This window comes from Sciurus vulgaris, assembly GCF_902686455.1.
Source record: "Sciurus vulgaris genome assembly, chromosome: 8".
NCBI classification, from domain to species: Eukaryota; Metazoa; Chordata; class Mammalia; order Rodentia; family Sciuridae; genus Sciurus; species Sciurus vulgaris.
The window spans coordinates 6,803,728-6,810,449 of NC_136468.1; positions in this window are offsets into that span (position 1 = coordinate 6,803,728).

The following is a 6,722-nucleotide window of genomic DNA, read 5'->3' on the forward strand; positions in this document are numbered from 1 at the left end:
ATAGGCCTGGCTTACACAATGTATTTTCTTTAGGCTAAATAAGACCAAGGGGGAAATATTGCTAAAAATTTATGATATACAACTATAATACACAAAAAATAATTTTTAAGTGAGGGGAAGAAAGATTGAAAATAAAAATTTAAAAATAAAATTTACAGTATGAGTATTTTCCAAAAGTTATCTGTTCACTGGCTGACATAACCTAAAGATCGTGAAAGACTGGGACCACAGGGAATTGCCCTGTGCCCCACGATTTTAATAAATTGAGCTCATCATGCTGACAACACCCCCCCCCTCCACACACACACACACATACTTCCCTTGTACACCGTTTACACAGTTTCCTTTAAAAAGGGCACAAGCAGGACAGTGGCACATGCCTGTAAGTCCCAGCTACTTGGGAGGATGAAGCAGGGGGATGGAAGAGTTGGAGGCTAACCTGGGCAACCTAGTGAGACCCTATCTTAAAAGAAAAAATAAAAAGCACTGGGGATATGACTCAGTGATAAAGTCTCCCTGGGTCCAATGCCTAGTATTACAAAAAAAAAAAAAAAAAAAAAATTAGAAAAAAATAAATGAATAAATAAAAAGAAGAGCCCAAGGCCAAAGTGTCTCACTATCCAGCATCTGCACTCCTGCTCTGTATATTCGGCTCTATTGCTTGCTTTCCTAAATAAATGTCTTTGCTTTCTTCAATAAGCCCCAGTGCCTCCTCTGACATGTCCTAAAATTCCTTTCTGTGTCCTTAATCAAGAACCTGCCAGAGCTGGGCATGGTGGCACATGCCTATAATCCCACAACTCCGGAAGTTGAGGCCGGAGGATCACAGTTCCAGGCCAGCTTCAGCAGCTTATCCAGGCCCTAGGCAACTTAGCCAAACCCTGTCTCCAAATAAAAAACAAAAGAGGCCGGGAATGTAGCTCAATGGTAAAGAGCCACCAGGGTTCAGTCTCCAGTACCAAAAACTGGGGTACTCCCTGGCAGATTCTTCTCCTTCTCCCCTTCTGGGAGACCTCCTTGGACTCCTTCCAGTGACACTAGGATGACCAGGGGCAGTAGGGGAAGGGATGAAAACCTGGAGCCCCTCCTCCACAGAACTGGTCCACTGTGGTCAAGCCACAGGTAGCCCATGAAAGAGCTGCCTGCCACACCAGAGCAGCGCGGGCGTCTTGCTAATAATATCCTTGCTAGTAGGAGCCTGTGCTTTTACACAGTCCCTGGCCGTGCATTATCTCGTGGGAACTTCCAATAACCACGAGCAGTCTGAGCACACAGACATCATTTTCCCATTTTATAGGTGGGCACACAAATGAAACTCAAATCAGAGTGGCGAGCCCAGAGGGAGTGGCCTTGTGACTGTGCCCTGGGCACCACCTGGGCCAGAGCTCCAGATAGACACAAAGGCTGTGGTGGCAGTGAGTGGGCCTGGGAGGGGAAGTGATGTTAAGTAGGCTTCAGCTCTGGGCCTCTTGGGAGCTATCTGGAGAAGGGGCTAGTTGGGATTCCCCAAGACTCAGGCGGGCCCCTTCCAGCAGATGGTGGGTGTGACTCTTAGTGTGGGGCTGTCCCTGGTGAGAGCTTCGGGACACCGAGGCTCCACAGGTGCCCATGTGCTTTCCAGAGCCTGAGAACTGAAGAATTCCGGAGGGGAGGGACATTTAGTCAGTAAAATCAGTGCCTCGCTCTGGCCACCAGACCTGCAGGCCAGCACTCCTGCTTTCATGGCTCGCACTGAGGGACCAGACCATCCAAACAGGTCAAGCCTGGCCTACAACAGGCTTCTAGAGCACCGCACTGAAGTCGATGGGCACATGAGTTTCGCCTCCACGGAGGCTGGTATAGAGGCAATGGGGAGGGGGACACTGGGAAGCCAAAGAATTGTGTCCACTAGGGCCACACTGAGGGTCGCCATGGAACTCCTGACCTCGGAGAACAGCCCCACCCACCTCTGCTCACAGGACAGCACCACCTCCCAGCGCTCCAGCTCCTGTTGCAGAAGTTGTCACCTGCCAGGGCCAATGGGTTTTCATCTCCTCTGCAGGCCATGAGAGAAATGGGGACACTTAGTGAAGACCAAAGTTTTCAAAGGCAGAATCAATAATGTAACTGAGGATGGCACCCATATATTTAGCAGCATTTTTCTAGGTAAGCTGTACCGAAATAGAAACCAAAAGAACACAGCCAGGGGCTGGGAGGCGGAGGCAGACCATGCCATCCCAAACCCTGAGTCTCTCTCAGGGTGGCGGCAGGTGGTGACCAGGGCCAAAGGCCTCCATTCTCTGCTCTGCCACCCTGTGATTTGCACCTCCCCTCAGCCCCTGCCTCCCATCCTGCCTTCACATGCTGTGGTGAATGTGGAAACACTTCGCAAACGCAGTGGCTGCATGTGTTCACCCCAGCCTGCAAGGCCCTTGTGGCAGTTGGACTCTGGACCCTAACAAATGTCTGGGCTGCTCCACTGCTCTGGAGAGTAGCTGGCTCATGACCCCCAAATGGGCAGAGGAGAGATCAGCTCAGCAAGCCCTGCCCAGCACCCTGCACTATCCACCTTGGGGCTCAGCAGATGAACAAGTGACACTGGGGCCTCCCCCAGGCAGCTCCAGACCATTGCTCTGGCCAACCTCCAGCTCTGCTTGCATGGGACCAAGTCCCCAGGGCTTCCACTATATCTCTACCATGAGCTCTTCCATCCCCAGGAATTGGACAAGCATCCCTAAAACCTCACCCCAAAGCACTTGGAAATGATCTCAAATTTGGAATTTAGTATACTGTTATTGTCCTCATTAGGTTGTGAACCTCAAAGGACAAGGACTGTATTTAGCATCCCTGCATCCCAAGTGTCCAGAATATAATGGGTCCTCAATCAGTGTCTGCTGAATGAATGCATGCATATGAGCAAGCTACATTTAATAGTGCAGGTTCATCCAGGGCCCTAGCCCCAGTCACAGCCTTGAGGGCTGGGACAGGCTGTGGAGACCTGGGTGTGAGGCTTCATCTGCTCCAAAGTTCTCCTTAAAATTAAAAAAAAAAAAAAAAAGCCAAGACATAACCTATGACACCAATTCAGCCAATCCCTTAAGTCTGTGGTAGACCTACCTACTTGACATGGGGGATAACTCATTCTTTATGGAAACTGAGCTAAACTGGGAGTAAACCTTTTCATCTCTGTCTATAAACCCACAAGCTCTGCAAGTAGGCACACATGGGTCAATGTTATTATTTTAAAAAATAAAATAGCTACCACTTACTGAGTGTTTGCTGTGTGCCCAGAACTATATTATTTGCTTAACATAGGTCACCTGCCAGTCTCATAGCCTAAATGGCAAAGATAGCATTTTACCCCAGAACTGACTCTATCCACTATTCCCAAAAACAAAACCAAAAATGGCAAGTCTTCCAGTTTTCATCGTTGTTTGTTTGTTTGTGTGTTTTTGCTTGCTTGCTGTGCTGGGGACAGAACCCAGAGCGTCGCATATGCTAGGTGAGGCCACTGAGCCACCCCACCCAGCCGGCCTTCTAGCTTTTTGCCAATAGGAACATCAGTCCTAGGGCTGTACCATCCAGTAGCCATGTGTAGCTAGTTAAATTAATTTAAATGAAGTTAAAGTTAAAATTCAGTTTCTCAGTCACACCAGTCATTTTAAATGTTAAGAGCCACATGGTGCTGGGCACAGTGGCACATGCCTATAATCCCAGCGGCTCAGGAGGCTGAGGCAGGAAGATGGTGAGTTCAAAGCCAGCCTTAGCAACTCAGTGAAACCCTGCTCTCTAAATAAAATACAAAAAAGGCTGAGGATGTGGTTCAGTGGTTAAGTGACCCTGAATTCAATCCCCAGTACCAAAAACAGAAAAAAAAAAAAAACCACATGGCTCATGGCTACCATATCGGACATCCCAGATAAAGAACATTCCATCATCATAAAATATGCCGTTGAGCAGTGCTGGCCTAGAACACTGTCCCCTCCAAAGCTGAGTAACCTAGGAGATTCCAACCCCTCCTAAGCTTAAGGGACAATCAAGGGTACCATTTGTTTCCCCTCTTCACTGCCATAGACTGTGTCCAGGAAGACAAGTGACACTTGAGAACATACTATTTTTGGCCCCAATGTTGTTCCTCCTGCCAAAAGGGCAAAGATATTTCTTTACCAAACTCAAACCATGTTAAAAATAATAAAGGGTTCCAGAAGCACCCCTTGCTCTGCCAGTTTCTCTGCCAAGTCCCTACTGGGCACAGGGCTGTTCTCTCCCTTGGTCAGTGCCCCTGCACCTGCTGAGTAGCCACTCCCATGACCGCTGCGCCACCTTGCCCCTGGGCAGATCCCATAGCAGCTGGGTCCAGTAGCCCTAAAGTCAAGCAGTGCCCGCTGAACCCTCCCAAGGAGTCTGACTTGACACTCACATTGCATGTCAAAGGACAACCATTGTCCTAGGTCAATTTTCTTAGTTCCCAGCTGGATAACAAAATAACAAGGATATTTCCAGGAACCTCAGTCCACCCAGCTCGTGTGGCCTTTTTTTTTTTTTTTTTTTTTTCGGTGCTGGGGATTGAACCCAGGGCCTTGTGCTTGCAAGGCAAGCACTCTTCCAACTGAGCTATCTCCCCAGCCCCTCATGTGGCCTGTTGAAAGCTTGGCCACAGGTGGCCACTGCAGATCTGCACTTACTTTCCTGGAGGTAGAAATCTTTCAAGATTTTCAGTTAATTACCTGTGGCTGTTATTGCTTCAGTAAGCAACTCCTCACTCTCTGCAATGCTCCACGGTATCTTGGGTCATAAAGCACTAGGATAACAAGTCTGACCTTATTTACCTGGTACTGGGGATTGAACCCAGGGTGCTTTGCCACTGAGCTCCATCCCCAGTCCTTTTCTTTTTTTCTTTTTGCGGTGCTGGGGATTGAACCCAGGGCCTTGTGTATGTAAGGCGAACACTCTACCACCTAAACTATATCCCCAACCCCCTTTTTCCTTTTTTGAGTCAGGGTCTCGCCAACCTGCTGAAGCGAGACTAGTTGCTGAGACTGGCTTCGAACTTGAGATCCTCCTGCAAGCATGCAAGTCTGAGCTTCTTATCTTTTAATATATGATACGTCTCTTCCTAAACAGTCTCTGATTCAAATTTGTCACTTTAAAATGAAAGGGAATGAAAATTGAATTAGACAATGCCCTGCCATCCTTGGAAAACCCATGATCCTGGGAGGTGGGGAGAGCTTAGGCTTAACAGGAGGCCTGAGCCCTGCTGTCAATCTGCAGCATGACCTGGTGAACATGCCATGTGTCAAATGGCAGTATCCCTACACTGACCACATCACTGACCATGTGAGATTAAGTGAAATAATCAGTAAGAAAGCCTTACCTTTAGGTTTGGGGCTAGTAACAATTTGTTCAAGAGTCTACCACATAGATTATTCTAAGCTAGGTATATATCGAAATGATTTTTCCAGCTGGGCACGGTGGCACACACCTGTAATTCCAGCAGCCTGAGAAGGGTGAGGTAGGACAATTGCAAGTTCAAGGCCAGCCACAGCAACCTACTAAAGCCCAAGCAAATTAGTGAGACCCTATCTCAAAATAAAAAATAAAAAGGGGGCTGGGGATATAGCTCATTTGGTAGAGTGCTTGCCTCACAAGCACAAGGCCCTGGGTTCAATCCCCAGCACTGCAAAATAAATTAATAAAAATAAAATAAAAAGGGTATGGATGTGGCTCAGTGGTTAAGAGCCCCTGGGTTCAATCCCTGGTACCAAAAAAAAAAAAAAAAAAAAAAAAAAAAAAAAAAAAAAATCTGTGAAGTTCTGTAAGTTCCAGGGAGGGACATCTTATTCATCACAGTATTCTAAAAAGTCCTGCATAATACATAGTAGCCTTGTTAGTGAACCAGTGCTGTGCAGTCTGACCCAGTCAACTGGCATATATGGCAATAAGTCACCCTCTGGGAGATTTGGCCCTATTCCTTTTGTGACCCAAGCACTAGTTTGTGAGGGTCAGTCACCCAGGGAAAGTGAACAGGCATCCTCATAAATTTTCAAGAGGGGAGACATGTAATTATTATTATTATTATTATTATTTTGCAATGCTGGGGATCGAACCCAGGGCCCTGTGCTTGTAAGGCGAGCACTTTACCAACTGAGCTATCTCCCCAGCCAACATGCAATTATTTAACCCCAATTCCTGCCAACACTGCACTTTAAACACAGGGCATTTGTGGAAGAGAACACCTTCTCTTTGTAAGATACACCTGCTATTTTGATCTCTTCAGTATCTGTCTACACCAACCCTTAGGCACCTGGTTCTACAGGGATCCAGTTTTTCTACAGGTCTAACTATAGAGAGTAGCTCTCCAACCCAGGAATGAATGACGGGTACCTGAGGATACCTTCCTGGAGTAGGTGAGTTCAGACTGATTTTGGGATTTGATAAGTGGTAAAGAAGAAGCCTCCATGGTCACAGTAGGCTTTGATGCAATGCAGAAACCAGGCTGGGCTGGGCAGGGCAGCCCGAAAAGAGCTGCAGAAGAGAGGCAGGGCATTACAGGGAGGCAGGGGAGCATCTGAGGCAGGTGAGGGTCACAGAGGTGCCTGGGCAAACCCTTCTGGTTTGGCTTCCTGTTGGTCCTGAGAGCTGAGCATTCAACTGGAAACCCTGAAGCACCTCACTCACTGTGGAATCTCATACGTGGTTTGTGATCAAAGAACCAGACCAGGAATGAGCAGCCTTGGCTGAGC